We start from the raw sequence: 10,536 nt of genomic DNA, 5'->3' as shown, positions 1-10,536 counted from the left end.
AACACAAACATACATACAATCGTATGCCTAGTTAGAAACGATTACTATATACATAACAAACAAAAAGCTATCTAAGTTCATATTTAGTTTTTCTAATAATGCATATGTTTGTTTGTAAGTTTATGTTATGTATAAATTGGTTAAAACAAAGCAATCAAAGTATTAATAAGTTGTGAAAAAAACGAAACGAAAAAAACGATATTTGACCTTTGAAATTTGAAAAATAAAAAAATACCGTAGGTAATCTGTAGGTAAATACCTACGGATTACCTACAGATTACCCTATTATGTAGGCAATCCGTAGGTATTTAGCTACAGATTACCTACGGTCATTTTTTATTTTTCTATTTTTAAAGTATCAAATGTCGTTTTTTTCATTTCCTTTTTTTCACAACTTAATTATACTTTTATTGCTTTGTTTTGACGGATTTATACATGACACAAACATACATACAATCGTATGCCTAGTTAGAAACGATTACTATATACATAATGGCGAAGAGTCAGACTACTACGGCTTATTGGATGAGATCCTAGAGATTGACTATTATGGCATTGGGCGCTCGACTATTATGCTATTCAAATGCACTTGGTTTGATAATATCTGCGGTGTAGTAGTTAACAAGAATAAATTGGTTGATGTTAAACCTACGTCTCGTATTCAAACTAATGACCCTTTTTGTTTGGCATCACAAGCGGAACAAGTATTTTATACACCATATCCTGCGGTGACAGGTGAATTAAAAGATCTTTGGGCGGTTGTCAAGACAAAACCAAGAGGGGTATATGAAGTCACCGAAGCTGAAACGGAAGTTGCGCTTGATGGAAGCACTGAATCAAATGGAGTCTTTCATCTTGATGAACGGATTTGAGTTACCGAATGAAGTAAATGTTAGTGAACGTTTGAGCCTAGCCTCAAATAGAACTAACTTTGAGCAAATATCTTCCGATGAGAGTGAGGGTTCTGAAGCGGAAAACCAAGAAGATGATACAGATGAAGATGATAGAGACGAACCAGTTTATTTTGACTACTATGATCCAGATGAGGACGAATGTTAGGAAGTTTGTTTTATGTTATATGGTATATACACTTTAATATTTATGTTATCTTGTTTTACTTTTAATTTATAATATGGTATGTAGACGCTAGTCTATTTGTTATTTTTCATTATCATCTAACATATTTGACTATTTTTGTTATATAAATGCAACATGTCGGATAAAAGCCTAGCACGTAACCTTTTTCCGGTTCGTCCTTCGTCGGGTGGTAGGCCATCATCTTTGCCTGACCGTAGTGGCCTTCAACGCATCCCTCTTATTGGTGGTTCTGTACCATGAGCCAGGTCATCACCTTTGCCTGATCCTAATGGCCTTCCACGCATCCCTCTTACAGGTGGTTCAGTACCAGGAGCTAGGTCATCACCTTTGCCTGATCCTAGTGGCCTTCCCACACATCCATCTCACAGGTGGTTCTGTACCAGGAGCCAAGTCATCACCGTTGCCTGATCCTAGTGGCCTTCCATGCATCCCTCTTACAGGTGGTTTTGTACCAGGATCCGGGTCATCACCTTTGCTTGATCCTAGTGGCCTTCCACGTGGTGGTTTTGTATCGGGAGCTAGGTCATCGCCCAGCCCTAATGGCCTTCCACGCATCCCTTTGTCGGGTGGCCTTTCACGCACTTCAGTTAGGACGACAAGGTCAGGATTCTCAGGGAGTAGTAGCATGGGTGACATAAATACCAACATGGGCTTGACTGATGCTATAGCAGATACAGGGGTGGTACAGAATGTTGGGAATGGTATTGCATATGGTTATGAGATGACAGACAACAATGAAGACCCTGCTAGTGATTTTTTCTATAATGGGCCTGAGCATGAAAATGAGCCTGAGCATGGGCATGAGTCTGTGCATGAGCCTGAATCACCAATGGTTCAGACGCCCCATTATTCGGGTACACATGGTGGATCAAATGATGCAGATTCGAATGGCTCTCATAGGCCATTTATCACAATAAAGAGGTACAAGTAAGTCTTTTTTTAATTATTATAAATTTACTATTTTTGATGTTATAATTATCCTTATATGGTTATTTCAATATTGTAGGTTTGGGAGACAAAGTATTCATCGGGCGATCGTAAAGATATTTTGGCAGTCTATAAATGAACCTTGGATTACTTATAAAAAAATTCCGAAGGAAGTTGTCACTTAAATGTTTGAGCGTTTTAGGGTAATATATCAATTATTTATTTTTATTATCTATTTCTCATTCACTGTTATTTTGCATTTTAAACTTTTACTTTTTATTTTTTACAGACTCAATATCGGTGGGATCCAAATGAAGAAGGGTTAATTCGTGAAGGTTTTGAGAATACACTAAAAGATCGCTACAGGGGTAGAATGAGGGATGCTAGGGAAGCATCGGTAAAGTCTGCAAGAAAAGCTGGCCACGTTATCGCAGAGATTAATGATAACTTTGAGATTCTTGCAAATTACAATCCTCCTGAAATACATATAGATGTTTGGCGACGTTTGTGCAAGGCAAGGAATCTAATACATTATTGCTTATTTTGTTGTTTTTTATTTTGTATTCTAATTATATATATATATATATATATATATATATATATATATATATATATATATATATATATATATATATATTACAGAAATGGGACACGGATGAGTGGAAAAACTTGTCCAAAAGCGGAAAAAACAACCGTAACACTGATTCTGGGGGGCAGCCAGACATACGGGTGGTAGCATTGGATTTGAGGAGCACCGTCTTAAATTGGTAAATAATCCTAATTATTGATTTTAGTGATACATTTTTCTTTCAACACTAATTATATCAATTATATTGTGTCGTTTATATAGAAACAGTCGACGGGTGAAGACCCCTCATTCATTGATCTTTATTATAAGACACATCTTACCGCCGAATCAAAGAAAATATATTTTGGGGGCGATAAAGAGGCACAAGTGGATTTTGTGAATGAGACATCTAGAGTGGCGATCGTAAGTTGTCTTTATCTTTTTATATATTTACTAATATTAGTTTTTACTTTTTAGTACAATAACAAAAAACTTTCTTTTGGTATGTTGTAGGAATCATATAACACAGCCCTATCTCAAAAATATGGTGATGATACGACTCAACATAATGTGAATGATCCTGAATTGTGGACCCAAACACAATTACTTAGGAAAGGCGGGAAACAAAAAGGTCCTATCTATGGGGCAGGATACTCAGATCTTCACTTTCTGATGACGGGTGCATATTCTTATGAGTCAACTTCAGCTTCTGCTGACTTTGCAAAGTCACAACAGGAGGTACTATTATTTACATAATATATTATAGAGAAAAAAATCAAGTAAAGAGGTACTTAATATGGCTGAAAAATATATGTTCATATTGGTAAGGTACATTGTTATTACGGGTGAAAATTAAAATATGTTGTCATTATTAATATTAGGTAAAGTGCATTGTTATTATGGTTAAAAATGATAATTTTTTGCTATCATTAAATTAGGTAAAACATAATGCTATAATGGATGAAAATTATAGTATGTTGCTATTATTGATATTTGGTAAAGTAAATTGTTGTTATTGATAATAATTTAAATATATTGATATTATGGATTGGAAATGTAAAGTACAATGGTATAATGGATAAAAATATAGTATGTTATTATTATGTATATAAAAAGTTATTATTATGAATGTTAAAAACAATGTACATTTTTATTAGCAATAGTGTGTTTTTATATTGAATTAAAAGTAAAGTACATTGCTATCATGGTTTAAAGTTTAATTACATTTACTAACTGCATGTGTTTGTCTTGCTATATTTAGGTAAATGAGTTGCAACAAAAAATGTCAAACATGGAACAAGCCATGGAAGAAAAGCAAAGTGAAATGAATTTGCAAATGCAACAAATGCGAAATGAAATGGAATTGCAAGTGCAACGACAATTGGCGGCCTTTATGAAACAAATTAATCCTTCCGATAATCCACCAAGTAGTTCTTAGTTTTTGTTTTAGAACACTAAATTAATGTTATGTTATTGACTAGTTCTTAGTTTTTGTAAATGGTATTGTAATGGTATTTTGAGTATTTGAATGTATGAATGACATATTAGTGACTATTTTAATGGTAATGAATGTAATGGTATTTGACTATTATTTTAATTATTTATTTGGTTTTTTTAGCAGAAAATTTGGATATTTTTAAATTATAATTCTGTAGGAATTATAAATTTAATATAGCAATAAAAACTGGTAAAAAGCTCATAGAAAATCAGTAGGAAATAAAATCCAATAAAATCTGTAGGTATTCTGTAGGTAAAGTAGTTGGTAGGTATTCTGTAGGAAAATCAGTTTGTAGGTAATCCGTAGGAAAATAATCCGTAGGTATTCTGTAGGAAAATCATTTTGTAGGTAATCCGTAGGTAAAGTAGTTGGTAGGTATTCTGTAGGAAAATTATTTCGTAGGTAATCCGTAGGAAAATAATCCGTATGTATTTTGTAGGAGTTCCGTAGCTAAATAACCCGTAGGTAATCTGTAGGTACTCCGTAGTTAACGTGTTCCGTAGGTATTCCGTAGTTAAATTTGTAACAGAATATTCCGTAGGAAATACGTAGGAAGGTTTGTAGCTAATTTGTAGGAAAAAATTACCCACGAGGGTTTTCCCTACAACCCGTTTTTTGTAGGAAATCTGTAGGTAACGCCTTGTTCCTACGGATTTCCTACCAATTTTGCTGTAGTTAATTACTTAGTTTTCTAGTAGTGATATAAAAGATAACAAGTGTTTAGGATATATATCTTCCCCTCGAAAGCATGTAAATCAAGGATGCAATAAGTGCAGGAGACATGATTCCATTCTCCTTTACCCAACACAGAAAACCATATTTTATCGGGGAGTCTACTTGCCATAACAAACACCCACTCTGATAATGAAGTTGAAAAGACTAAGATAGCTTTGACAATATTCCGAGTATTATCAGGGGCATAAGGGAAATTAAGTTGATGCCTTGTGATAGGATTCACAAACCAAAAGTCGTTTGTGTCCTTCCCGAATAAGATCATATAACCACAAGTCAATCCAACACATTTCCTGCCAGCTGAATGAGGAATGATGGTTTTGAACTTTTTTCCTTCAAAGTCCTCCAGGTGGCAGTAACTACACTCTTTCTCATTAGCATCAGTAGAGATCCACATAGACATGGGTGGTATGGATGCCATAAAGCTATTTCTGTTGGAGAGTGCGAGTGACCTCCATGACTTGCAAACTCCACTGAATGCAACAAAATCTACAACTCTAAGTCGCATCATAACTGAATAAAGCACATCATGGTTAAGATCTGACCAGGGTACATCACAATTATGGTCTAGAGTCATTACTACACCTGCAAAAGAAGAATAAATTAATATTGGAGATCTTGAAAAATGTAATATAATTAAAGAGGGAACCAGCATACAAGTATATGATGAAAGTCGTGAATCCAACAACCAACATGTAAATTTGCATAATAACATACCCAAAACTAAACATATAAAAAAAATAGGAAACAAAAACCGTGCATTGACGTGTAAATTTGCATAATAACATACTTCAAGAAACAGCTGTTATTTACGTACTAACATAAGCAGAAATATCATTACTTCAAAAATTAAAGAGCTACTATAAACAAGTATGGAATAGCATGAATATAAACAATTAGACACATGATAATCGAGTAATCAACCACGTTAACTGTAACTATAAAACTGAAAAGAAGCTGACAAAAGTTACCTGATTGATGACGCGCGGTAGACAATTTCTGTAGAAGAATCTGCTTGAGTTTAAACTTATAGATTTCAGAATAAATCGGTAGAAGTAGAACTCCAAAATTACTGTTGTTTCCATAATGATAACAATCACCAGTAAACGAAATCGTTTCCTTTTTTATAAAGCAAGTAGTTTTGGTAATAATAGGCTAATAGCCTAATATCGATTTCCATTGAAGTCTAGCACAAAAAAGCATTTGGGCCTCTCACGACTTGGGCCCCTGGTTTCATACATTCTCCTTCTTGACCTTATTAAAACTGAATTGAAATAGATCGTCACGTCACAACCATGAGTCGGGCCTGAAAATGGTTTAACCTCAGCCCGTTATCGGCAGCCCGGTTCAGACTCATTTAGTCGGAATGATCTACACCGGTTTGGACTTTTATATAAACACTAGTTAAAGAATATTAATTGTTAAGGTCAGGTTAGAACGGGACCAGGTGTTTTATGGGACCAGGCCGCCCCGGTTTCATAGGCAGAGCTGTACATGAGAGCTTGCATGCTACCCTTCAAATTTAGTCCAAAGTTTTTAAATTACCATGCTACGTGAAAACAATTTGGGCTACCTTAAAAAAATTGGGGTATTTGTAAACCCAAACATAAAATAGCTCAAAGTTTTTAAAGTAGGGAAAATTTTTAGGCAGTCCAAAAGTTTTAAGCCCAAAGTCCAAATACTTTAATAAAACAAAGAAGGTAAAATTAGAAGCCCATTTTGATGTTCAAAATTGGGAACGGAAACACATGAAACACAAGACACTCTTGTCCCTGCTCCCATGCCTATTATTTTTTGCTGCCTTATTCTTTCTTGCAAATTAGGTTTATTTCATTTAAACTTATGGTTAATAGTTAGTCTCACAGCTCTGATAACCTCCCTCTTCACCTAGAAAATTGAAACAAGTAAGATTTAAGCAAGTTTTTGTTTTTGGATTATTTCAGTTATTTCTCATTGAAAACTTTAAAAACCTAGAAATTATCAGTTAAATTTTGTTGAATCTTGAAATTAGCTATTCCTCGCCAGAGAAGTTTGTAATTATTGTTAAAAAAAATACAATTTAAAGTATAAGATGGAAGTGAAATTGATGTTTTATGATTTCTCCATGAAATGCATTTTCTTTATAACTACAATATGGAGATTTTGTAATTAACAACTTAGGGTTAATAGTTACTAATTGTTGTAGAAACTAGAAATCAAGTTTTTAGTTAAATTGCTGTCATTAAGTTTTTTGTTGGATTGTTTAAATCTTTTAATAAGACAATTATATTTGGTAATAAGCAGCTTTGTTGAAATAAGTCGGTACTCACAAAGTGTAAGATTCAACTACTAGAATTGCAAAAAATCAAACACATTTAACCAAAACTCGAAAAACCGAATCCGTTAAACTCGAACCTAAAAAAAATCATACTATATATAATGCGGTAAAAATATTATGCTACCCTTTTGCTCTCGCTTTGCCACTACCTAGTTTGGCACTTTACAGCTAAGTGGACCAAACTTCAAGCCCGATTTTGTGCACTATTGATTAGAGGTGCATAAAATTCGGTCTTGAACCAGTCCTGGATCGGTCTTATGTTGGTCTTTTTTCTTTTCTTCTTTGGATTGGTCTTTTTTTGGACCGGTCTTTTTTAGACTGGTCCCATTCAGTTCTCAGTCAGTCCCATGCTTTTTTGGATCGTTTTTTAGTTTGATTTCGCTATAAACTAGTTTGATACTGGTCTTTTCGGTTTGAATTCGACTTTTCTTCTCGGGTTCGGTTTCGGATTTTTTTCGGGTTTGGTTTCGGATCGGTCTTTTTTCAAATCGTTTTCGCTCTAAACTTCAAGCTTTATAGTGTAAATTTAGAGACATTTTGAGAAAGATATAGAATTTTAGATGAGAAAATGGTTGGGTATGAAAGAGTATTTATAAGGTAGAAAAATACATAGCCGTTATCAAAGGATTATAGTTGTTTGTTTATCTAGCCATTATGAATTTGTGATGTTATTGCCAAAATGACTCTTGAGGGTAACTAACTGTTGCGTTTGTTTTCATTTGGTCCCTTTTTTTGTACTCAATATACCATCGAACTTGTTGTTTGTGATCATCATAACCCTTTTGACCAACTTTTAACATGTAATAGTCGGTCAAAGGATTATGGTGAACACAACAAGTTCAATGGTATATTGAGTACAAAAAAAAAGGAAAGGGACCAAATGAGAACAAACTCAATAGTTGATTATCCTTATGAGTCATTTTCCCTTTACTCGTTTATAGTAAATCCTACGTCATCTCCTGCTGATATTAATGACTTCATGAGATTCATTCTTGCTTCTCTTCAAAACATAACTCACGAAAGAACATTATTCATCCATGTACATCTTTGTAATGCACTTAAATATTTATTAGGGGAATCTTGACTAAGCAGATGCATTTCATAACTACATTTAAGTTTCCAATCAAATGATTTATCATATCATGGATTCTAGACAAGTCTACAAACGAGTGGAATCACAAGTGTTGTGATTTTTGAGTTTACTTTGCTTTAAGATCGAATTCATGGGATAAGATATAACATCAATATGTACATTATCATGCAGCTTTTGTAGACACGTCACCATAATATACCTTGAGGTAAACGTTTATGTTGATAAATATACCTCTCATACACAGTCATATCCTTTTGCAGAGAGGTGTTGACAGCTAACCACAGTAAGCATTGCATAGACCATATTTTAACGAAGTTACCCCTCCGAAACGCTCTTCATATACGTTATGGACAAAGAATGTTACAGTCTTTGATACTTTTGCAACTTTAATTTCATTTAACTTTTCAAAGAAAATGACTCAGGAGGGTAACCAATTGTTGAGTTTGTTCTCATTTGATCCATTTCCTTTTTTTGTACTCAATATACCATCGAACTTGTCTGTGTTCACCATAATCCTTTGACCGACTATCACAGGTCAAAACTTGGTCAAAATGGTTATAGTGAACACAAACAACAAGTTCGATAATATATTGAGTACAAAAAAAGGAAAGAGGCCAAATAAAAACAAACATAATGGTTAGTTACCCTCAGGAGTCATTTTCCCTTTATAATTTGTAGTCGTTGAGTAATTTAGTAGTAGAGATTAAAAAAAATGAAGGGAACTTGTCCCACATTGGTTGCTTAATGAAAAAAAGCAAAGTTTTGAGCATTCTAAAAAGGGAAGGAATGATAGCTTTATAAACACATAGCATGTGAAACAAAAGAATTGCTTAATCGAAGGACTAATGCTTAAATAGGCTACCAAAAATATTTGTCTTTTTAGTTATAACTTTTTGAAGCCTAGGACCGGTTCATTGTCGGACTGGTTTTAGGACCGGTCTAGAACTGCCACGTATCCATTTTTAAGGAGCGATTTAGGCTTTCAATATGTACTGTTAATAGACCGACTAATTCAAAACCTGCTCAGTTAATATAGCCTTATTTTTGGACCATATAACCTTTATTTTTGGACCGGTTCTTTTGTCCACCTCTACCGGTGATAATTGAAATTCATAGATTTTTGAAGTGGCATCAATGTGAAATTAAAAATACTACAAATAATCATTATGATTTTGTTGACCACCAGACATGAGTTAATAAAAGAATACATACTGTTACGTGATTATGCATTAACATGAAAATAATCTCAAGTCGTCATCATGCCAAATGACTATTGATAACTAGTAATTAATGACTCAACACTTATAATGATGACACAAATGACTAAAGACAGTGGTTAAGAACTAATAACTAAGGTTAGTGTGTCACGGTCCACGTAGGCGACACATCATAATTGTCATATTTTTACCAAAACTTGTCATTTGGTAGACACGGGTTGCCACACTTGCCTTGCTATTTTTTTTAACGTACAAATAAATAATTTAAACATAACATTTAAAAAAAAAAAACTTAAAATTTATTAAACTTAAAATAAAAATACAACACACCAATAAACATATATATATATATATATATATATATATATATATATATATATATATATATTCAAATTACAAACCTATAAATTTTAAAACACATAGAAATGTAAAAAAAGAAGACAGTAAAATTAAAAACCTAAACTAGATGTTATATTTTTTGCCAAACTTCTCTTTAGCTGTTAAAGTCATTTCTCATTCACATTTGGATAGCTCGTTTGTGGGTCTCGTTAAAATGGACATGGCACACGTTTTTTCTTTCTCTTGTCCAAAGTTTAAGTAGCGCTCCAAGGAAGACTTCAAATCGTCCATTTTTTTTATAGTTTCTCCACGTCTTCGAAAGTAGTTGCCTCCGCTTTTCCCTTTCATTTGTCCTTGTCTTTTTCCATGGGACGAGTGACTCTTGGAACCTCAAAAGGCTCATCTTCATTGAGATCAATCCCGATATGTGCATAAGACGATTACCTATGTGTCGTTTGAGACGTTTTGGCTCTTTTAGAAGAACCACCTGTAAAGGTTTGAGAATATGCCACATCATGCCAATTTTTTGACAATTTTTGCAAATTGGTTTCGTCGTTTGCACCACTTTGCCATTGTCGTTTCACACTTGAAAACAACCCGTTGAACTCTGTCACCACTTTGTTAACATTTCGCCACTTAGAATAAATTTGGTCTTTTTTCCGGTAATCACCAAGATTCATCTTGTATAGAAAACTGACGCGTGATTTTCCGGAAGATCATCAAATGGAATGAACTCATGCATCATTT

The 10,536-nt window shown here is 33.8% G+C and overlaps 1 long non-coding RNA gene across 1 annotated transcript; it reads left to right on the top strand.

Moving 5' to 3' along the window:
- Nucleotides 1-2,873: 2,873 nt before the first annotated feature.
- Nucleotides 2,874-4,126, top strand: LOC145100176 (uncharacterized). Its single transcript, XR_013704861.1, has 3 exons — nucleotides 2,874-3,016; nucleotides 3,107-3,331; nucleotides 3,855-4,126. It is a non-coding gene; the product is annotated as an uncharacterized LOC145100176 (long non-coding RNA).
- The last annotated feature ends 6,410 nt before the right edge of the window (nucleotides 4,127-10,536 follow it).

Source organism: Lactuca serriola, chromosome 4 (assembly GCF_051521515.1).
Source record: "Lactuca serriola cultivar US96UC23 chromosome 4, Lser_US96UC23_V15, whole genome shotgun sequence".
NCBI lineage: Eukaryota > Viridiplantae > Streptophyta > Magnoliopsida > Asterales > Asteraceae > Lactuca > Lactuca serriola.
Note: the sequence above shows the minus strand (reverse complement) of the source record. Positions and strands in the feature narration are given on the sequence as shown.